Source organism: Triturus cristatus, chromosome 4_1 (assembly GCF_964204655.1).
Source record: "Triturus cristatus chromosome 4_1, aTriCri1.1, whole genome shotgun sequence".
NCBI lineage: Eukaryota > Metazoa > Chordata > Amphibia > Caudata > Salamandridae > Triturus > Triturus cristatus.
In genome coordinates, this window is record NC_140585.1 from 122,151,339 (window position 1) to 122,173,358 (window position 22,020).

The following is a 22,020-nucleotide window of genomic DNA, read 5'->3' on the forward strand; positions in this document are numbered from 1 at the left end:
CCTTGGTTACTCATTCATGAGAAATGTATCTCCAAGATTAGGTAGGGCCTGAGTCTAGGTTAACATACAGTGATATCACTCCTATTCAAGTACTAAACATGCCAACCTGAAGTGTAAAACATCCCCTAGGTGTAGTTAAGGCATCAGTTAGGAGTGAACTGAACACTCATGTTATGGGCAATTAGACTTAAAATAAAGTGTGGACAGCAGTAACGTTACTTTTGAAATGTGATGCTGAGTGAGCACACAGGGGAATTAGCTCAAATGGTAGAGCGCTCGCTTAGCATGCGAGAGGTAGCGGGATCGATGCCCGCATTCTCCATTCTAAAATTTGCATACATTTTACTTTTTAACTTGTAATTGCCATGGTTGTTGCAGAGTAAGAACAGAAAAGTCACAGATGGCTTTCAAATTTGGTGTCATTATAACAACTAAAGTGGTTTAATCAAAAGTGTTTAAGTATTCTATAGCACGTGAGAGGAATTTGATTTCTTATGCAATCTCAAAATGAAAATTTCACACCTTCCATTTTCATTTCGTCTTATTTTACTTGACATTCTTTCCTCTGAAGGATGTATAAAAGTGAAGTTCCTTGCAAAACAAGAGCAGAGGAATATCCAGAAACGGTTTTCCTTAATAAAAAATGATGAGTCTGCATACCATATTTAAGTGGGAGCCCGGCTAGCTCAGTCGGTAGAGCATGAGACTCTTAATCTCAGGGTCGTGGGTTCGAGCCCCACGTTGGGCGAAAACGAGTATTTTTTGCTGGATGATAGCATTGGCTCTCATAATATGGTGATTAATCTTGCATTAGACATGCACTAACTCCTAAAAATTGTATCTCCCTTGGTTACTCATTCATGAGAAATGTATCTCCAAGATTAGGTAGGGCCTGAGTCTAGGTTAACATGCAGTGATATCACTCCTATTCAAGTACTAAACATGCCAACCTGAAATGTAAAACATCCCCTAGGTGTAGTTAATGCATCAGTTAGGAGTGAACTGAACACTCATGTTATGGGCAATTAGACTTAAAATAAAGTGTGGACAGCAGTAACGTTACTTTTGAAATGTGATGCTGAGTGAGCACACAGGGGAATTAGCTCAAATGGTAGAGCGCTCGCTTAGCATGTGAGAGGTAGCGGGATCGATGCCCGCATTCTCCATTCCAAAATTTGCATACATTTTACTTTTTAACTTGTAATTGCCATGGTTGTTGCAGAGTAAGAACAGAAAAGTCACAGATGGCTTTCAAATTTGGTGTCATTATAACAACTAAAGTGGTTTAATCAAAAGTGTTTAGGTATTCTATAGCACGTGAGAGGAATTTGATTTCTTATGCAATCTCAAAATGAAAATTTCACACCTTCCATTTTCATTTCGTCTTATTTTACTTGACATTCTTTCCTCTGAAGGATGTATAAAAGTGAAGTTCCTTGCAAAACAAGAGCAGAGGAATATCCAGAAACGGTTTTCCTTAATAAAAAATGATGAGTCTGCATACCATATTTAAGTGGGAGCCCGGCTAGCTCAGTCGGTAGAGCATGAGACTCTTAATCTCAGGGTCGTGGGTTCGAGCCCCACGTTGGGCGAAAACGAGTATTTTTTGCTGGATGATAGCATTGGCTCTCATAATATGGTGATTAATCTTGCATTAGACATGCACTAACTCCTAAAAATTGTATCTCCCTTGGTTACTCATTCATGAGAAAGGTATCTCCAAGATTAGGTAGGGCCTGAGTCTAGGTTAACATGCAGTGATATCACTCCTATTCAAGTACTAAACATGCCAACCTGAAGTGTAAAACATCCCCTAGGTGTAGTTAAGGCATCAGTTAGGAGTGAACTGAACACTCATGTTATGGGCAATTAGACTTAAAATAAAGTGTGGACAGCAGTAACGTTACTTTTGAAATGTGATGCTGAGTGAGCACACAGGGGAATTAGCTCAAATGGTAGAGCGCTCGCTTAGCATGCGAGAGGTAGCGGGATCGATGCCCGCATTCTCCATTCTAAAATTTGCATACATTTTACTTTTTAACTTGTAATTGCCATGGTTGTTGAAGAGTAAGAACAGAAAAGTCACAGATGGCTTTCAAATTTGGTGTCATTATAACAACTAAAGTGGTTTAATCAAAAGTGTTTAGGTATTCTATAGCACTTGAGAGAATTTGATTTCTTATGCAATCTCAAAATGAAAATTTCACACCTTCCATTTTCATTTCGTCTTATTTTACTTGACATTCTTTCCTCTGAAGGATGTATAAAAGTGAAGTTCCTTGCAAAACAAGAGCAGAGGAATATCCAGAAACGGTTTTCCTTAATAAAAAATGATGAGTCTGCATACCATATTTAAGTGGGAGCCCGGCTAGCTCAGTCGGTAGAGCATGAGACTCTTAATATCATTGTCGTGGGTTTGAGCCCCACGTTGGGCGAAAACGAGTATTTTTTGCTGGATGATTGCATTGGCTCTCATAATATGGTGATTAATCTTGCATTAGACATGCACTAACTCCTAAAAATTGTATCTCCCTTGGTTACTCATTCATGAGAAATGTATCTCCAAGATTAGGTAGGGCCTGAGTCTAGGTTAACATACAGTGATATCACTCCTATTCAAGTACTAAACATGCCAACCTGAAGTGTAAAACATCCCCTAGGTGTAGTTAAGGCATCAGTTAGGAGTGAACTGAACACTCATGTTATGGGCAATTAGACTTAAAATAAAGTGTGGACAGCAGTAACGTTACTTTTGAAATGTGATGCTGAGTGAGCACACAGGGGAATTAGCTCAAATGGTAGAGCGCTCGCTTAGCATGCGAGAGGTAGCGGGATCGATGCCCGCATTCTCCATTCTAAAATTTGCATACATTTTACTTTTTAACTTGTAATTGCCATGGTTGTTGCAGAGTAAGAACAGAAAAGTCACAGATGGCTTTCAAATTTGGTGTCATTATAACAACTAAAGTGGTTTAATCAAAAGTGTTTAGGTATTCTATAGCACGTGAGAGGAATTTGATTTCTTATGCAATCTCAAAATGAAAATTTCACACCTTCCATTTTCATTTCGTCTTATTTTACTTGACATTCTTTCCTCTGAAGGATGTATAAAAGTGAAGTTCCTTGCAAAACAAGAGCAGAGGAATATCCAGAAACAGTTTTCCTTAATAAAAAATGATGAGTCTGCATACCATATTTAAGTGGGAGCCCGGCTAGCTCAGTCGGTAGAGCATGAGACTCTTAATCTCAGGGTCGTGGGTTCGAGCCCCACGTTGGGCAAAAACCAGTATTTTTTGCTGGATGATAGCATTGGCTCTCATAATATGGTGATTAATCTTGCATTAGACATGCACTAACTCCTAAAAATTGTATCTCCCTTGGTTACTCATTCATGAGAAATGTATCTCCAAGATTAGGTAGGGCCTGAGTCTAGGTTAACATACAGTGATATCACTCCTATTCAAGTACTAAACATGCCAACCTGAAGTGTAAAACATCCCCTAGGTGTAGTTAAGGCATCAGTTAGGAGTGAACTGAACACTCATGTTATGGGCAATTAGACTTAAAATAAAGTGTGGACAGCAGTAACGTTACTTTTGAAATGTGATGCTGAGTGAGCACACAGGGGAATTAGCTCAAATGGTAGAGCGCTCGCTTAGCATGCGAGAGGTAGCGGGATCGATGCCCGCATTCTCCATTTTAAAATTTGCATACATTTTACTTTTTAACTTGTAATTGCCATGGTTGTTGCAGAGTAAGAACAGAAAAGTCACAGATGGCTTTCAAATTTGGTGTCATTATAACAACTAAAGTGGTTTAATCAAAAGTGTTTAGGTATTCTATAGCACGTGAGAGGAATTTGATTTCTTATGCAATCTCAAAATGAAAATTTCACACCTTCCATTTTCATTTCGTCTTATTTTACTTGACATTCTTTCCTCTGAAGGATGTATAAAAGTGAAGTTCCTTGCAAAACAAGAGCAGAGGAATATCCAGAAACGGTTTTCCTTAATAAAAAATGATGAGTCTGCATACCATATTTAAGTGGGAGCCCGGCTAGCTCAGTCGGTAGACCATGAGACTCTTAATCTCAGGGTCGTGGGTTCGAGCCCCACGTTGGGCGAAAACGAGTATTTTTTGCTGGATGATTGCATTGGCTCTCATAATATGGTGATTAATCTTGCATTAGACATGCACTAACTCCTAAAAATTGTATCTCCCTTGGTTACTCATTCATGAGAAATGTATCTCCAAGATTAGGTAGGGCCTGAGTCTAGGTTAACATACAGTGATATCACTCCTATTCAAGTACTAAACATGCCAACCTGAAGTGTAAAACATCCCCTAGGTGTAGTTAAGGCATCAGTTAGGAGTGAACTGAACACTCATGTTATGGGCAATTAGACTTAAAATAAAGTGTGGACAGCAGTAACGTTACTTTTGAAATGTGATGCTGAGTGAGCACACAGGGGAATTAGCTCAAATGGTAGAGCGCTCGCTTAGCATACGAGAGGTAGCGGGATCGATGCCCGCATTCTCCATTCTAAAATTTGCATACATTTTACTTTTTAACTTGTAATTGCCATGGTTGTTGCAGAGTAAGAACAGAAAAGTCACAGATGGCTTTCAAATTTGGTGTCATTATAACAACTAAAGTGGTTTAATCAAAAGTGTTTAGGTATTCTATAGCACGTGAGAGGAATTTGATTTCTTATGCAATCTCAAAATGAAAATTTCACACCTTCCATTTTCATTTCGTCTTATTTTACTTGACATTCTTTCCTCTGAAGGATGTATAAAAGTGAAGTTCCTTGCAAAACAAGAGCAGAGGAATATCCAGAAACGGTTTTCCTTAATAAAAAATGATGAGTCTGCATACCATATTTAAGTGGGAGCCCGGCTAGCTCAGTCGGTAGAGCATGAGACTCTTAATCTCAGGGTCGTGGGTTCGAGCCCCACGTTGGGCGAAAACGAGTATTTTTTGCTGGATGATTGCATTGGCTCTCATAATATGGTGATTAATCTTGCATTAGACATGCACTAACTCCTAAAAATTGTATCTCCCTTGGTTACTCATTCATGAGAAATGTATCTCCAAGATTAGGTAGGGCCTGAGTCTAGGTTAACATACAGTGATATCACTCCTATTCAAGTACTAAACATGCCAACCTGAAGTGTAAAACATCCCCTAGGTGTAGTTAAGGCATCAGTTAGGCGTGAACTGAACACTCATGTTATGGGCAATTAGACTTAAAATAAAGTGTGGACAGCAGTAACGTTACTTTTGAAATGTGATGCTGAGTGAGCACACAGGGGAATTAGCTCAAATGGTAGAGCGCTCGCTTAGCATGCGAGAGGTAGCGGGATCGATGCCCGCATTCTCCATTCTAAAATTTGCATACATTTTACTTTTTAACTTGTAATTGCCATGGTTGTTGCAGAGTAAGAACAGAAAAGTCACAGATGGCTTTCAAATTTGGTGTCATTATAACAACTAAAGTGGTTTAATCAAAAGTGTTTAGGTATTCTATAGCACGTGAGAGGAATTTGATTTCTTATGCAATCTCAAAATGAAAATTTCACACCTTCCATTTTCATTTCGTCTTATTTTACTTGACATTCTTTCCTCTGAAGGATGTATAAAAGTGAAGTTCCTTGCAAAACAAGAGCAGAGGAATATCCAGAAACAGTTTTCCTTAATAAAAAATGATGAGTCTGCATACCATATTTGAGTGGGAGCCCGGCTAGCTCAGTCGGTAGAGCATGAGACTCTTAATCTCAGGGTCGTGGGTTCGAGCCCCACGTTGGGCGAAAACGAGTATTTTTTGCTGGATGATAGCATTGGCTCTCATAATATTGTGATTAATCTTGCATTAGACATGCACTAACTCCTAAAAATTGTATCTCCCTTGGTTACTCATTCATGAGAAATGTATCTCCAAGATTAGGTAGGGCCTGAGTCTAGGTTAACATACAGTGATATCACTCCTATTCAAGTACTAAACATGCCAACCTGAAGTGTAAAACATCCCCTAGGTGTAGTTAAGGCATCAGTTAGGAGTGAACTGAACACTCATGTTATGGGCAATTAGACTTAAAATAAAGTGTGGACAGCAGTAACGTTACTTTTGAAATGTGATGCTGAGTGAGCACACAGGGGAATTAGCTCAAATGGTAGAGCGCTCGCTTAGCATGCGAGAGGTAGCGGGATCGATGCCCGCATTCTCCATTCTAAAATTTGCATACATTTTACTTTTTAACTTGTAATTGCCATGGTTGTTGCAGAGTAAGAACAGAAAAGTCACAGATGGCTTTCAAATTTGGTGTCATTATAACAACTAAAGTGGTTTAATCAAAAGTGTTTAGGTATTCTATAGCACGTGAGAGGAATTTGATTTCTTATGCAATCTCAAAATGAAAATTTCACACCTTCCATTTTCATTTCGTCTTATTTTACTTGACATTCTTTCCTCTGAAGGATGTATAAAAGTGAAGTTCCTTGCAAAACAAGAGCAGAGGAATATCCAGAAACAGTTTTCCTTAATAAAAAATGATGAGTCTGCATACCATATTTAAGTGGGAGCCCGGCTAGCTCAGTCGGTAGAGCATGAGACTCTTAATCTCAGGGTCGTGTTTTCGAGCCCCACGTTGGGCGAAAACGAGTATTTTTTGCTGGATGATTGCATTGGCTCTCATAATATGGTGATTAATCTTGCATTAGACATGCACTAACTCCTAAAAATTGTATCTCCCTTGGTTACTCATTCATGAGAAATGTATCTCCAAGATTAGGTAGGGCCTGAGTCTAGGTTAACATACAGTGATATCACTCCTATTCAAGTACTAAACATGCCAACCTGAAGTGTAAAACATCCCCTAGGTGTAGTTAAGGCATCAGTTAAGAGTGAACTGAACACTCATGTTATGGGCAATTAGACTTAAAATAAAGTGTGGACAGCAGTAACGTTACTTTTGAAATGTGATGCTGAGTGAGCACACAGGGGAATTAGCTCAAATGGTAGAGCGCTCGCTTAGCATACGAGAGGTAGCGGGATCGATGCCCGCATTCTCCATTCTAAAATTTGCATACATTTTACTTTTTAACTTGTAATTGCCATGGTTGTTGCAGAGTAAGAACAGAAAAGTCACAGATGGCTTTCAAATTTGGTGTCATTATAACAACTAAAGTGGTTTAATCAAAAGTGTTTAGGTATTCTATAGCACGTGAGAGGAATTTGATTTCTTATGCAATCTCAAAATGAAAATTTCACACCTTCCATTTTCATTTCGTCTTATTTTACTTGACATTCTTTCCTCTGAAGGATGTATAAAAGTGAAGTTCCTTGCAAAACAAGAGCAGAGGAATATCCAGAAACGGTTTTCCTTAATAAAAAATGATGAGTCTGCATACCATATTTAAGTGGGAGCCCGGCTAGCTCAGTCGGTAGAGCATGAGACTCTTAATCTCAGGGTCGTGGGTTTGAGCCCCACGTTGGGCGAAAACGAGTATTTTTTGCTGGATGATAGCATTGGCTCTCATAATATGGTGATTAATCTTGCATTAGACATGCACTAACTCCTAAAAATTGTATCTCCCTTGGTTACTCATTCATGAGAAATGTATCTCCAAGATTAAGTAGGGCCTGAGTCTAGGTTAACATACAGTGATATCACTCCTATTCAAGTACTAAACATGCCAACCTGAAGTGTAAAACATCCCCTAGGTGTAGTTAAGGCATCAGTTAGGAGTGAACTGAACACTCATGTTATGGGCAATTAGACTTAAAATAAAGTGTGGACAGCAGTAACGTTACTTTTGAAATGTGATGCTGAGTGAGCACACAGGGGAATTAGCTCAAATGGTAGAGCGCTCGCTTAGCATGCGAGAGGTAGCGGGATCGATGCCCGCATTCTCCATTCTAAAATTTGCATACATTTTACTTTTTAACTTGTAATGGCCATGGTTGTTGCAGAGTAAGAACAGAAAAGTCACAGATGGCTTTCAAATTTGGTGTCATTATAACAACTAATGTGGTTTAATCAAAAGTGTTTAGGTATTCTATAGCACGTTAGAGGAATTTGATTTCTTATGCAATCTCAAAATGAAAATTTCACACCTTCCATTTTCATTTCGTCTTATTTTACTTGACATTCTTTCCTCTGAAGGATGTATAAAAGTGAAGTTCCTTGCAAAACAAGAGCAGAGGAATATCCAGAAACGGTTTTCCTTAATAAAAAATGATGAGTCTGCATACCATATTTAAGTGGGAGCCCGGCTAGCTCAGTCGGTAGAGCATGAGACTCTTAATCTCAGGGTCGTGGGTTCGAGCCCCACGTTGGGCGAAAACGAGTATTTTTTGCTGGATGATTGCATTGGCTCTCATAATATGGTGATTAATCTTGCATTAGACATGCACTAACTCCTAAAAATTGTATCTCCCTTGGTTACTCATTCATGAGAAATGTATCTCCAAGATTAGGTAGGGCCTGAGTCTAGGTTAACATACAGTGATATCACTCCTATTCAAGTACTAAACATGCCAACCTGAAGTGTAAAACATCCCCTAGGTGTAGTTAAGGCATCAGTTAGGAGTGAACTGAACACTCATGTTATGGGCAATTAGACTTAAAATAAAGTGTGGACAGCAGTAACGTTACTTTTGAAATGTGATGCTGAGTGAGCACACAGGGGAATTAGCTCAAATGGTAGAGCGCTCGCTTAGCATGTGAGAGGTAGCGGGCTCGATGCCCGCATTCTCCATTCCAAAATTTGCATACATTTCACTTTTTAACTTGTAATTGCCATGGTTGTTGCAGAGTAAGACCAGAAAAGTCACAGATGGCTTTCAAATTTGGTGTCATTATAACAACTAAAGTGGTTTAATCAAAAGTGTTTAGGTATTCTATAGCACGTGAGAGGAATTTGATTTCTTATGCAATCTCAAAATGAAAATTTCACACCTTCCATTTTCATTTCGTCTTATTTTACTTGACATTCTTTCCTCTGAAGGATGTATAAAAGTGAAGTTCCTTGCAAAACAAGAGCAGAGGAATATCCAGAAACGGTTTTCCTTAATAAAAAATGATGAGTCTGCATACCATATTTAAGTGGGAGCCCGGCTATCTCAGTCGGTAGAGCATGAGACTCTTAATCTCAGGGTCGTGGGTTCGAGCCCCACGTTGGGCGAAAACGAGTATTTTTTGCTGGATGATAGCATTGGCTCTCATAATATGGTGATTAATCTTGCATTAGACATGCACTAACTCCTAAAAATTGTATCTCCCTTGGTTACTCATTCATGAGAAAGGTATCTCCAAGATTAGGTAGGGCCTGAGTCTAGGTTAACATGCAGTGATATCACTCCTATTCAAGTACTAAACATGCCAACCTGAAGTGTAAAACATCCCCTAGGTGTAGTTAAGGCATCAGTTAGGAGTGAACTGAACACTCATGTTATGGGCAATTAGACTTAAAATAAAGTGTGGACAGCAGTAACGTTACATTTGAAATGTGATGCTGAGTGAGCACACAGGGGAATTAGCTCAAATGGTAGAGCGCTCGCTTAGCATGCGAGAGGTAGCGGGATCGATGCCCGCATTCTCCATTCTAAAATTTGCATACATTTTACTTTTTAACTTGTAATTGCCATGGTTGTTGAAGAGTAAGAACAGAAAAGTCACAGATGGCTTTCAAATTTGGTGTCATTATAACAACTAAAGTGGTTTAATCAAAAGTGTTTAGGTATTCTATAGCACGTGAGAGGAATTTGATTTCTTATGCAATCTCAAAATGAAAATTTCACACCTTCCATTTTCATTTCGTCTTATTTTACTTGACATTCTTTCCTCTGAAGGATGTATAAAAGTGAAGTTCCTTGCAAAACAAGAGCAGAGGAATATCCAGAAACGGTTTTCCTTAATAAAAAATGATGAGTCTGCATACCATATTTAAGTGGGAGCCCGGCTAGCTCAGTCGGTAGAGCATGAGACTCTTAATATCATTGTCGTGGGTTCGAGCCCCACGTTGGGCGAAAACGAGTATTTTTTGCTGGATGATTGCATTGGCTCTCATAATATGGTGATTAATCTTGCATTAGACATGCACTAACTCCTAAAAATTGTATCTCCCTTGGTTACTCATTCATGAGAAATGTATCTCCAAGATTAGGTAGGGCCTGAGTCTAGGTTAACATACAGTGATATCACTCCTATTCAAGTACTAAACATGCCAACCTGAAGTGTAAAACATCCCCTAGGTGTAGTTAAGGCATCAGTTAGGAGTGAACTGAACACTCATGTTATGGGCAATTAGACTTAAAATAAAGTGTGGACAGCAGTAACGTTACTTTTGAAATGTGATGCTGAGTGAGCACACAGGGGAATTAGCTCAAATGGTAGAGCGCTCGCTTAGCATGTGAGAGGTAGCGGGCTCAATGCCCGCATTCTCCATTCCAAAATTTGCATACATTTTACTTTTTAACTTGTAATTGCCATGGTTGTTGCAGAGTAAGAACAGAAAAGTCACAGATGGCTTTCAAATTTGGTGTCATTATAACAACTAAAGTGGTTTAATCAAAAGTGTTTAGGTATTCTATAGCACGTGAGAGGAATTTGATTTCTTATGCAATCTCAAAATGAAAATTTCACACCTTCCATTTTCATTTCGTCTTATTTTACTTGACATTCTTTCCTCTGAAGGATGTATAAAAGTGAAGTTCCTTGCAAAACAAGAGCAGAGGAATATCCAGAAACGGTTTTCCTTAATAAAAAATGATGAGTCTGCACACCATATTTAAGTGGGAGCCCGGCTAGCTCAGTCGGTAGAGCATGAGACTCTTAATCTCAGGGTCGTGGGTTCGAGCCCCACGTTGGGCGAAAACGAGTATTTTTTGCTGGATGATTGCATTGGCTCTCATAATATGGTGATTAATCTTGCATTAGACATGCACTAACTCCTAAAAATTGTATCTCCCTTGGTTACTCATTCATGAGAAATGTATCTCCAAGATTAGGTAGGGCCTGAGTCTAGGTTAACATACAGTGATATCACTCCTATTCAAGTACTAAACATGCCAACCTGAAGTGTAAAACATCCCCTAGGTGTAGTTAAGGCATCAGTTAGGAGTGAACTGAACACTCATGTTATGGGCAATTAGACTTAAAATAAAGTGTGGACAGCAGTAACGTTACTTTTGAAATGTGATGCTGAGTGAGCACACAGGGGAATTAGCTCAAATGGTAGAGCGCTCGCTTAGCATGCGAGAGGTAGCGGGATCGATGCCCGCATTCTCCATTCTAAAATTTGCATACATTTTACTTTTTAACTTGTAATTGCCATGGTTGTTGCAGAGTAAGAACAGAAAAGTCACAGATGGCTTTCAAATTTGGTGTCATTATAACAACTAAAGTGGTTTAATCAAAAGTGTTTAAGTATTCTATAGCACGTGAGAGGAATTTGATTTCTTATGCAATCTCAAAATGAAAATTTCACACCTTCCATTTTCATTTCGTCTTATTTTACTTGACATTCTTTCCTCTGAAGGATGTATAAAAGTGAAGTTCCTTGCAAAACAAGAGCAGAGGAATATCCAGAAACGGTTTTCCTTAATAAAAAATGATGAGTCTGCATACCATATTTAAGTGGGAGCCCGGCTAGCTCAGTCGGTAGAGCATGAGACTCTTAATCTCAGGGTCGTGGGTTCGAGCCCCACGTTGGGCGAAAACGAGTATTTTTTGCTGGATGATAGCATTGGCTCTCATAATATGGTGATTAATCTTGCATTAGACATGCACTAACTCCTAAAAATTGTATCTCCCTTGGTTACTCATTCATGAGAAATGTATCTCCAAGATTAGGTAGGGCCTGAGTCTAGGTTAACATGCAGTGATATCACTCCTATTCAAGTACTAAACATGCCAACCTGAAATGTAAAACATCCCCTAGGTGTAGTTAATGCATCAGTTAGGAGTGAACTGAACACTCATGTTATGGGCAATTAGACTTAAAATAAAGTGTGGACAGCAGTAACGTTACTTTTGAAATGTGATGCTGAGTGAGCACACAGGGGAATTAGCTCAAATGGTAGAGCGCTCGCTTAGCATGTGAGAGGTAGCGGGATCGATGCCCGCATTCTCCATTCCAAAATTTGCATACATTTTACTTTTTAACTTGTAATTGCCATGGTTGTTGCAGAGTAAGAACAGAAAAGTCACAGATGGCTTTCAAATTTGGTGTCATTATAACAACTAAAGTGGTTTAATCAAAAGTGTTTAGGTATTCTATAGCACGTGAGAGGAATTTGATTTCTTATGCAATCTCAAAATGAAAATTTCACACCTTCCATTTTCATTTCGTCTTATTTTACTTGACATTCTTTCCTCTGAAGGATGTATAAAAGTGAAGTTCCTTGCAAAACAAGAGCAGAGGAATATCCAGAAACGGTTTTCCTTAATAAAAAATGATGAGTCTGCATACCATATTTAAGTGGGAGCCCGGCTAGCTCAGTCGGTAGAGCATGAGACTCTTAATCTCAGGGTCGTGGGTTCGAGCCCCACGTTGGGCGAAAACGAGTATTTTTTGCTGGATGATAGCATTGGCTCTCATAATATGGTGATTAATCTTGCATTAGACATGCACTAACTCCTAAAAATTGTATCTCCCTTGGTTACTCATTCATGAGAAAGGTATCTCCAAGATTAGGTAGGGCCTGAGTCTAGGTTAACATGCAGTGATATCACTCCTATTCAAGTACTAAACATGCCAACCTGAAGTGTAAAACATCCCCTAGGTGTAGTTAAGGCATCAGTTAGGAGTGAACTGAACACTCATGTTATGGGCAATTAGACTTAAAATAAAGTGTGGACAGCAGTAACGTTACTTTTGAAATGTGATGCTGAGTGAGCACACAGGGGAATTAGCTCAAATGGTAGAGCGCTCGCTTAGCATGCGAGAGGTAGCGGGATCGATGCCCGCATTCTCCATTCTAAAATTTGCATACATTTTACTTTTTAACTTGTAATTGCCATGGTTGTTGAAGAGTAAGAACAGAAAAGTCACAGATGGCTTTCAAATTTGGTGTCATTATAACAACTAAAGTGGTTTAATCAAAAGTGTTTAGGTATTCTATAGCACTTGAGAGAATTTGATTTCTTATGCAATCTCAAAATGAAAATTTCACACCTTCCATTTTCATTTCGTCTTATTTTACTTGACATTCTTTCCTCTGAAGGATGTATAAAAGTGAAGTTCCTTGCAAAACAAGAGCAGAGGAATATCCAGAAACGGTTTTCCTTAATAAAAAATGATGAGTCTGCATACCATATTTAAGTGGGAGCCCGGCTAGCTCAGTCGGTAGAGCATGAGACTCTTAATATCATTGTCGTGGGTTTGAGCCCCACGTTGGGCGAAAACGAGTATTTTTTGCTGGATGATTGCATTGGCTCTCATAATATGGTGATTAATCTTGCATTAGACATGCACTAACTCCTAAAAATTGTATCTCCCTTGGTTACTCATTCATGAGAAATGTATCTCCAAGATTAGGTAGGGCCTGAGTCTAGGTTAACATACAGTGATATCACTCCTATTCAAGTACTAAACATGCCAACCTGAAGTGTAAAACATCCCCTAGGTGTAGTTAAGGCATCAGTTAGGAGTGAACTGAACACTCATGTTATGGGCAATTAGACTTAAAATAAAGTGTGGACAGCAGTAACGTTACTTTTGAAATGTGATGCTGAGTGAGCACACAGGGGAATTAGCTCAAATGGTAGAGCGCTCGCTTAGCATGCGAGAGGTAGCGGGATCGATGCCCGCATTCTCCATTCTAAAATTTGCATACATTTTACTTTTTAACTTGTAATTGCCATGGTTGTTGCAGAGTAAGAACAGAAAAGTCACAGATGGCTTTCAAATTTGGTGTCATTATAACAACTAAAGTGGTTTAATCAAAAGTGTTTAGGTATTCTATAGCACGTGAGAGGAATTTGATTTCTTATGCAATCTCAAAATGAAAATTTCACACCTTCCATTTTCATTTCGTCTTATTTTACTTGACATTCTTTCCTCTGAAGGATGTATAAAAGTGAAGTTCCTTGCAAAACAAGAGCAGAGGAATATCCAGAAACAGTTTTCCTTAATAAAAAATGATGAGTCTGCATACCATATTTAAGTGGGAGCCCGGCTAGCTCAGTCGGTAGAGCATGAGACTCTTAATCTCAGGGTCGTGGGTTCGAGCCCCACGTTGGGCAAAAACCAGTATTTTTTGCTGGATGATAGCATTGGCTCTCATAATATGGTGATTAATCTTGCATTAGACATGCACTAACTCCTAAAAATTGTATCTCCCTTGGTTACTCATTCATGAGAAATGTATCTCCAAGATTAGGTAGGGCCTGAGTCTAGGTTAACATACAGTGATATCACTCCTATTCAAGTACTAAACATGCCAACCTGAAGTGTAAAACATCCCCTAGGTGTAGTTAAGGCATCAGTTAGGAGTGAACTGAACACTCATGTTATGGGCAATTAGACTTAAAATAAAGTGTGGACAGCAGTAACGTTACTTTTGAAATGTGATGCTGAGTGAGCACACAGGGGAATTAGCTCAAATGGTAGAGCGCTCGCTTAGCATGCGAGAGGTAGCGGGATCGATGCCCGCATTCTCCATTTTAAAATTTGCATACATTTTACTTTTTAACTTGTAATTGCCATGGTTGTTGCAGAGTAAGAACAGAAAAGTCACAGATGGCTTTCAAATTTGGTGTCATTATAACAACTAAAGTGGTTTAATCAAAAGTGTTTAGGTATTCTATAGCACGTGAGAGGAATTTGATTTCTTATGCAATCTCAAAATGAAAATTTCACACCTTCCATTTTCATTTCGTCTTATTTTACTTGACATTCTTTCCTCTGAAGGATGTATAAAAGTGAAGTTCCTTGCAAAACAAGAGCAGAGGAATATCCAGAAACGGTTTTCCTTAATAAAAAATGATGAGTCTGCATACCATATTTAAGTGGGAGCCCGGCTAGCTCAGTCGGTAGACCATGAGACTCTTAATCTCAGGGTCGTGGGTTCGAGCCCCACGTTGGGCGAAAACGAGTATTTTTTGCTGGATGATTGCATTGGCTCTCATAATATGGTGATTAATCTTGCATTAGACATGCACTAACTCCTAAAAATTGTATCTCCCTTGGTTACTCATTCATGAGAAATGTATCTCCAAGATTAGGTAGGGCCTGAGTCTAGGTTAACATACAGTGATATCACTCCTATTCAAGTACTAAACATGCCAACCTGAAGTGTAAAACATCCCCTAGGTGTAGTTAAGGCATCAGTTAGGAGTGAACTGAACACTCATGTTATGGGCAATTAGACTTAAAATAAAGTGTGGACAGCAGTAACGTTACTTTTGAAATGTGATGCTGAGTGAGCACACAGGGGAATTAGCTCAAATGGTAGAGCGCTCGCTTAGCATACGAGAGGTAGCGGGATCGATGCCCGCATTCTCCATTCTAAAATTTGCATACATTTTACTTTTTAACTTGTAATTGCCATGGTTGTTGCAGAGTAAGAACAGAAAAGTCACAGATGGCTTTCAAATTTGGTGTCATTATAACAACTAAAGTGGTTTAATCAAAAGTGTTTAGGTATTCTATAGCACGTGAGAGGAATTTGATTTCTTATGCAATCTCAAAATGAAAATTTCACACCTTCCATTTTCATTTCGTCTTATTTTACTTGACATTCTTTCCTCTGAAGGATGTATAAAAGTGAAGTTCCTTGCAAAACAAGAGCAGAGGAATATCCAGAAACGGTTTTCCTTAATAAAAAATGATGAGTCTGCATACCATATTTAAGTGGGAGCCCGGCTAGCTCAGTCGGTAGAGCATGAGACTCTTAATCTCAGGGTCGTGGGTTCGAGCCCCACGTTGGGCGAAAACGAGTATTTTTTGCTGGATGATTGCATTGGCTCTCATAATATGGTGATTAATCTTGCATTAGACATGCACTAACTCCTAAAAATTGTATCTCCCTTGGTTACTCATTCATGAGAAATGTATCTCCAAGATTAGGTAGGGCCTGAGTCTAGGTTAACATACAGTGATATCACTCCTATTCAAGTACTAAACATGCCAACCTGAAGTGTAAAACATCCCCTAGGTGTAGTTAAGGCATCAGTTAGGCGTGAACTGAACACTCATGTTATGGGCAATTAGACTTAAAATAAAGTGTGGACAGCAGTAACGTTACTTTTGAAATGTGATGCTGAGTGAGCACACAGGGGAATTAGCTCAAATGGTAGAGCGCTCGCTTAGCATGCGAGAGGTAGCGGGATCGATGCCCGCATTCTCCATTCTAAAATTTGCATACATTTTACTTTTTAACTTGTAATTGCCATGGTTGTTGCAGAGTAAGAACAGAAAAGTCACAGATGGCTTTCAAATTTGGTGTCATTATAACAACTAAAGTGGTTTAATCAAAAGTGTTTAGGTATTCTATAGCACGTGAGAGGAATTTGATTTCTTATGCAATCTCAAAATGAAAATTTCACACCTTCCATTTTCATTTCGTCTTATTTTACTTGACATTCTTTCCTCTGAAGGATGTATAAAAGTGAAGTTCCTTGCAAAACAAGAGCAGAGGAATATCCAGAAACAGTTTTCCTTAATAAAAAATGATGAGTCTGCATACCATATTTGAGTGGGAGCCCGGCTAGCTCAGTCGGTAGAGCATGAGACTCTTAATCTCAGGGTCGTGGGTTCGAGCCCCACGTTGGGCGAAAACGAGTATTTTTTGCTGGATGATAGCATTGGCTCTCATAATATTGTGATTAATCTTGCATTAGACATGCACTAACTCCTAAAAATTGTATCTCCCTTGGTTACTCATTCATGAGAAATGTATCTCCAAGATTAGGTAGGGCCTGAGTCTAGGTTAACATACAGTGATATCACTCCTATTCAAGTACTAAACATGCCAACCTGAAGTGTAAAACATCCCCTAGGTGTAGTTAAGGCATCAGTTAGGAGTGAACTGAACACTCATGTTATGGGCAATTAGACTTAAAATAAAGTGTGGACAGCAGTAACGTTACTTTTGAAATGTGATGCTGAGTGAGCACACAGGGGAATTAGCTCAAATGGTAGAGCGCTCGCTTAGCATGCGAGAGGTAGCGGGATCGATGCCCGCATTCTCCATTCTAAAATTTGCATACATTTTACTTTTTAACTTGTAATTGCCATGGTTGTTGCAGAGTAAGAACAGAAAAGTCACAGATGGCTTTCAAATTTGGTGTCATTATAACAACTAAAGTGGTTTAATCAAAAGTGTTTAGGTATTCTATAGCACGTGAGAGGAATTTGATTTCTTATGCAATCTCAAAATGAAAATTTCACACCTTCCATTTTCATTTCGTCTTATTTTACTTGACATTCTTTCCTCTGAAGGATGTATAAAAGTGAAGTTCCTTGCAAAACAAGAGCAGAGGAATATCCAGAAACAGTTTTCCTTAATAAAAAATGATGAGTCTGCATACCATATTTAAGTGGGAGCCCGGCTAGCTCAGTCGGTAGAGCATGAGACTCTTAATCTCAGGGTCGTGTTTTCGAGCCCCACGTTGGGCGAAAACGAGTATTTTTTGCTGGATGATTGCATTGGCTCTCATAATATGGTGATTAATCTTGCATTAGACATGCACTAACTCCTAAAAATTGTATCTCCCTTGGTTACTCATTCATGAGAAATGTATCTCCAAGATTAGGTAGGGCCTGAGTCTAGGTTAACATACAGTGATATCACTCCTATTCAAGTACTAAACATGCCAACCTGAAGTGTAAAACATCCCCTAGGTGTAGTTAAGGCATCAGTTAAGAGTGAACTGAACACTCATGTTATGGGCAATTAGACTTAAAATAAAGTGTGGACAGCAGTAACGTTACTTTTGAAATGTGATGCTGAGTGAGCACACAGGGGAATTAGCTCAAATGGTAGAGCGCTCGCTTAGCATACGAGAGGTAGCGGGATCGATGCCCGCATTCTCCATTCTAAAATTTGCATACATTTTACTTTTTAACTTGTAATTGCCATGGTTGTTGCAGAGTAAGAACAGAAAAGTCACAGATGGCTTTCAAATTTGGTGTCATTATAACAACTAAAGTGGTTTAATCAAAAGTGTTTAGGTATTCTATAGCACGTGAGAGGAATTTGATTTCTTATGCAATCTCAAAATGAAAATTTCACACCTTCCATTTTCATTTCGTCTTATTTTACTTGACATTCTTTCCTCTGAAGGATGTATAAAAGTGAAGTTCCTTGCAAAACAAGAGCAGAGGAATATCCAGAAACGGTTTTCCTTAATAAAAAATGATGAGTCTGCATACCATATTTAAGTGGGAGCCCGGCTAGCTCAGTCGGTAGAGCATGAGACTCTTAATCTCAGGGTCGTGGGTTTGAGCCCCACGTTGGGCGAAAACGAGTATTTTTTGCTGGATGATAGCATTGGCTCTCATAATATGGTGATTAATCTTGCATTAGACATGCACTAACTCCTAAAAATTGTATCTCCCTTGGTTACTCATTCATGAGAAATGTATCTCCAAGATTAAGTAGGGCCTGAGTCTAGGTTAACATACAGTGATATCACTCCTATTCAAGTACTAAACATGCCAACCTGAAGTGTAAAACATCCCCTAGGTGTAGTTAAGGCATCAGTTAGGAGTGAACTGAACACTCATGTTATGGGCAATTAGACTTAAAATAAAGTGTGGACAGCAGTAACGTTACTTTTGAAATGTGATGCTGAGTGAGCACACAGGGGAATTAGCTCAAATGGTAGAGCGCTCGCTTAGCATGCGAGAGGTAGCGGGATCGATGCCCGCATTCTCCATTCTAAAATTTGCATACATTTTACTTTTTAACTTGTAATGGCCATGGTTGTTGCAGAGTAAGAACAGAAAAGTCACAGATGGCTTTCAAATTTGGTGTCATTATAACAACTAATGTGGTTTAATCAAAAGTGTTTAGGTATTCTATAGCACGTTAGAGGAATTTGATTTCTTATGCAATCTCAAAATGAAAATTTCACACCTTCCATTTTCATTTCGTCTTATTTTACTTGACATTCTTTCCTCTGAAGGATGTATAAAAGTGAAGTTCCTTGCAAAACAAGAGCAGAGGAATATCCAGAAACGGTTTTCCTTAATAAAAAATGATGAGTCTGCATACCATATTTAAGTGGGAGCCCGGCTAGCTCAGTCGGTAGAGCATGAGACTCTTAATCTCAGGGTCGTGGGTTCGAGCCCCACGTTGGGCGAAAACGAGTATTTTTTGCTGGATGATTGCATTGGCTCTCATAATATGGTGATTAATCTTGCATTAGACATGCACTAACTCCTAAAAATTGTATCTCCCTTGGTTACTCATTCATGAGAAATGTATCTCCAAGATTAGGTAGGGCCTGAGTCTAGGTTAACATACAGTGATATCACTCCTATTCAAGTACTAAACATGCCAACCTGAAGTGTAAAACATCCCCTAGGTGTAGTTAAGGCATCAGTTAGGAGTGAACTGAACACTCATGTTATGGGCAATTAGACTTAAAATAAAGTGTGGACAGCAGTAACGTTACTTTTGAAATGTGATGCTGAGTGAGCACACAGGGGAATTAGCTCAAATGGTAGAGCGCTCGCTTAGCATGTGAGAGGTAGCGGGCTCGATGCCCGCATTCTCCATTCCAAAATTTGCATACATTTCACTTTTTAACTTGTAATTGCCATGGTTGTTGCAGAGTAAGAACAGAAAAGTCACAGATGGCTTTCAAATTTGGTGTCATTATAACAACTAAAGTGGTTTAATCAAAAGTGTTTAGGTATTCTATAGCACGTGAGAGGAATTTGATTTCTTATGCAATCTCAAAATGAAAATTTCACACCTTCCATTTTCATTTCGTCTTATTTTACTTGACATTCTTTCCTCTGAAGGATGTATAAAAGTGAAGTTCCTTGCAAAACAAGAGCAGAGGAATATCCAGAAACGGTTTTCCTTAATAAAAAATGATGAGTCTGCATACCATATTTAAGTGGGAGCCCGGCTAGCTCAGTCGGTAGAGCATGAGACTCTTAATCTCAGGGTCGTGGGTTCGAGCCCCACGTTGGGCGAAAACGAGTATTTTTTGCTGGATGATAGCATTGGCTCTCATAATATGGTGATTAATCTTGCATTAGACATGCACTAACTCCTAAAAATTGTATCTCCCTTGGTTACTCATTCATGAGAAAGGTATCTCCAAGATTAGGTAGGGCCTGAGTCTAGGTTAACATGCAGTGATATCACTCCTATTCAAGTACTAAACATGCCAACCTGAAGTGTAAAACATCCCCTAGGTGTAGTTAAGGCATCAGTTAGGAGTGAACTGAACACTCATGTTATGGGCAATTAGACTTAAAATAAAGTGTGGACAGCAGTAACGTTACATTTGAAATGTGATGCTGAGTGAGCACACAGGGGAATTAGCTCAAATGGTAGAGCGCTAGCTTAGCATGCGAGAGGTAGCGGGATCGATGCCCGCATTCTCCATTCTAAAATTTGCATACATTTTACTTTTTAACTTGTAATTGCCATGGTTGTTGAAGAGTAAGAACAGAAAAGTCACAGATGGCTTTCAAATTTGGTGTCATTATAACAACTAAAGTGGTTTAATCAAAAGTGTTTAGGTATTCTATAGCACGTGAGAGGAATTTGATTTCTTATGCAATCTCAAAATGAAAATTTCACACCTTCCATTTTCATTTCGTCTTATTTTACTTGACATTCTTTCCTCTGAAGGATGTATAAAAGTGAAGTTCCTTGCAAAACAAGAGCAGAGGAATATCCAGAAACGGTTTTCCTTAATAAAAAATGATGAGTCTGCATACCATATTTAAGTGGGAGCCCGGCTAGCTCAGTCGGTAGAGCATGAGACTCTTAATATCATTGTCGTGGGTTCGAGCCCCACGTTGGGCGAAAACAAGTATTTTTTGCTGGATGATTGCATTGGCTCTCATAATATGGTGATTAATCTTGCATTAGACATGCACTAACTCCTAAAAATTGTATCTCCCTTGGTTACTCATTCATGAGAAATGTATCTCCAAGATTAGGTAGGGCCTGAGTCTAGGTTAACATACAGTGATATCACTCCTATTCAAGTACTAAACATGCCAACCTGAAGTGTAAAACATCCCCTAGGTGTAGTTAAGGCATCAGTTAGGAGTGAACTGAACACTCATGTTATGGGCAATTAGACTTAAAATAAAGTGTGGACAGCAGTAACGTTACTTTTGAAATGTGATGCTGAGTGAGCACACAGGGGAATTAGCTCAAATGGTAGAGCGCTCGCTTAGCATGCGAGAGGTAGCGGGATCGATGCCCGCATTCTCCATTCTAAAATTTGCATACATTTTACTTTTTAACTTGTAATTGCCATGGTTGTTGCAGAGTAAGAACAGAAAAGTCACAGATGGCTTTCAAATTTGGTGTCATTATAACAACTAAAGTGGTTTAATCAAAAGTGTTTAGGTATTCTATAGCACGTGAGAGGAATTTGATTTCTTATGCAATCTCAAAATGAAAATTTCACACCTTCCATTTTCATTTCGTCTTATTTTACTTGACATTCTTTCCTCTGAAGGATGTATAAAAGTGAAGTTCCTTGCAAAACAAGAGCAGAGGAATATCCAGAAACGGTTTTCCTTAATAAAAAATGATGAGTCTGCATACCATATTTAAGTGGGAGCCCGGCTAGCTCAGTCGGTAGAGCATGAGACTCTTAATATCATTGTCGTGGGTTCGAGCCCCACGTTGGGCGAAAACGAGTATTTTTTGCTGGATGATTGCATTGGCTCTCATAATATGGTGATTAATCTTGCATTAGACATGCACTAACTCCTAAAAATTGTATCTCCCTTGGTTACTCATTCATGAGAAATGTATCTCCAAGATTAGGTAGGGCCTGAGTCTAGGTTAACATACAGTGATATCA

At 38.9% G+C, this 22,020-nt stretch overlaps 14 non-coding genes across 14 annotated transcripts; all 14 read left to right on the top strand.

The window, feature by feature from the left end:
- Nucleotides 1-675: 675 nt before the first annotated feature.
- On the top strand, nt 676-748 carry TRNAK-CUU (transfer RNA lysine (anticodon CUU)). Its single transcript has one exon. It is a non-coding gene; the product is annotated as a tRNA-Lys (tRNA).
- A 771-nt stretch (nt 749-1,519) lies between these two features.
- Nucleotides 1,520-1,592, top strand: TRNAK-CUU (transfer RNA lysine (anticodon CUU)). Its single transcript has one exon. It is a non-coding gene; the product is annotated as a tRNA-Lys (tRNA).
- Nucleotides 1,593-3,206: 1,614 nt separating this feature from the next.
- On the top strand, nt 3,207-3,279 carry TRNAK-CUU (transfer RNA lysine (anticodon CUU)). The gene has a single exon. It is a non-coding gene; the product is annotated as a tRNA-Lys (tRNA).
- A 1,615-nt stretch (nt 3,280-4,894) lies between these two features.
- TRNAK-CUU (transfer RNA lysine (anticodon CUU)) lies at nt 4,895-4,967 on the top strand. Its single transcript has one exon. It is a non-coding gene; the product is annotated as a tRNA-Lys (tRNA).
- A 771-nt stretch (nt 4,968-5,738) lies between these two features.
- TRNAK-CUU (transfer RNA lysine (anticodon CUU)) lies at nt 5,739-5,811 on the top strand. The gene has a single exon. It is a non-coding gene; the product is annotated as a tRNA-Lys (tRNA).
- Nucleotides 5,812-8,270: 2,459 nt separating this feature from the next.
- On the top strand, nt 8,271-8,343 carry TRNAK-CUU (transfer RNA lysine (anticodon CUU)). The gene has a single exon. It is a non-coding gene; the product is annotated as a tRNA-Lys (tRNA).
- A 2,459-nt stretch (nt 8,344-10,802) lies between these two features.
- TRNAK-CUU (transfer RNA lysine (anticodon CUU)) lies at nt 10,803-10,875 on the top strand. The gene has a single exon. It is a non-coding gene; the product is annotated as a tRNA-Lys (tRNA).
- A 771-nt stretch (nt 10,876-11,646) lies between these two features.
- Nucleotides 11,647-11,719, top strand: TRNAK-CUU (transfer RNA lysine (anticodon CUU)). Its single transcript has one exon. It is a non-coding gene; the product is annotated as a tRNA-Lys (tRNA).
- Nucleotides 11,720-12,490: 771 nt separating this feature from the next.
- On the top strand, nt 12,491-12,563 carry TRNAK-CUU (transfer RNA lysine (anticodon CUU)). Its single transcript has one exon. It is a non-coding gene; the product is annotated as a tRNA-Lys (tRNA).
- A 1,614-nt stretch (nt 12,564-14,177) lies between these two features.
- On the top strand, nt 14,178-14,250 carry TRNAK-CUU (transfer RNA lysine (anticodon CUU)). The gene has a single exon. It is a non-coding gene; the product is annotated as a tRNA-Lys (tRNA).
- Nucleotides 14,251-15,865: 1,615 nt separating this feature from the next.
- Nucleotides 15,866-15,938, top strand: TRNAK-CUU (transfer RNA lysine (anticodon CUU)). The gene has a single exon. It is a non-coding gene; the product is annotated as a tRNA-Lys (tRNA).
- A 771-nt stretch (nt 15,939-16,709) lies between these two features.
- TRNAK-CUU (transfer RNA lysine (anticodon CUU)) lies at nt 16,710-16,782 on the top strand. The gene has a single exon. It is a non-coding gene; the product is annotated as a tRNA-Lys (tRNA).
- Nucleotides 16,783-19,241: 2,459 nt separating this feature from the next.
- On the top strand, nt 19,242-19,314 carry TRNAK-CUU (transfer RNA lysine (anticodon CUU)). Its single transcript has one exon. It is a non-coding gene; the product is annotated as a tRNA-Lys (tRNA).
- A 771-nt stretch (nt 19,315-20,085) lies between these two features.
- TRNAK-CUU (transfer RNA lysine (anticodon CUU)) lies at nt 20,086-20,158 on the top strand. Its single transcript has one exon. It is a non-coding gene; the product is annotated as a tRNA-Lys (tRNA).
- Nucleotides 20,159-22,020: the final 1,862 nt, after the last annotated feature.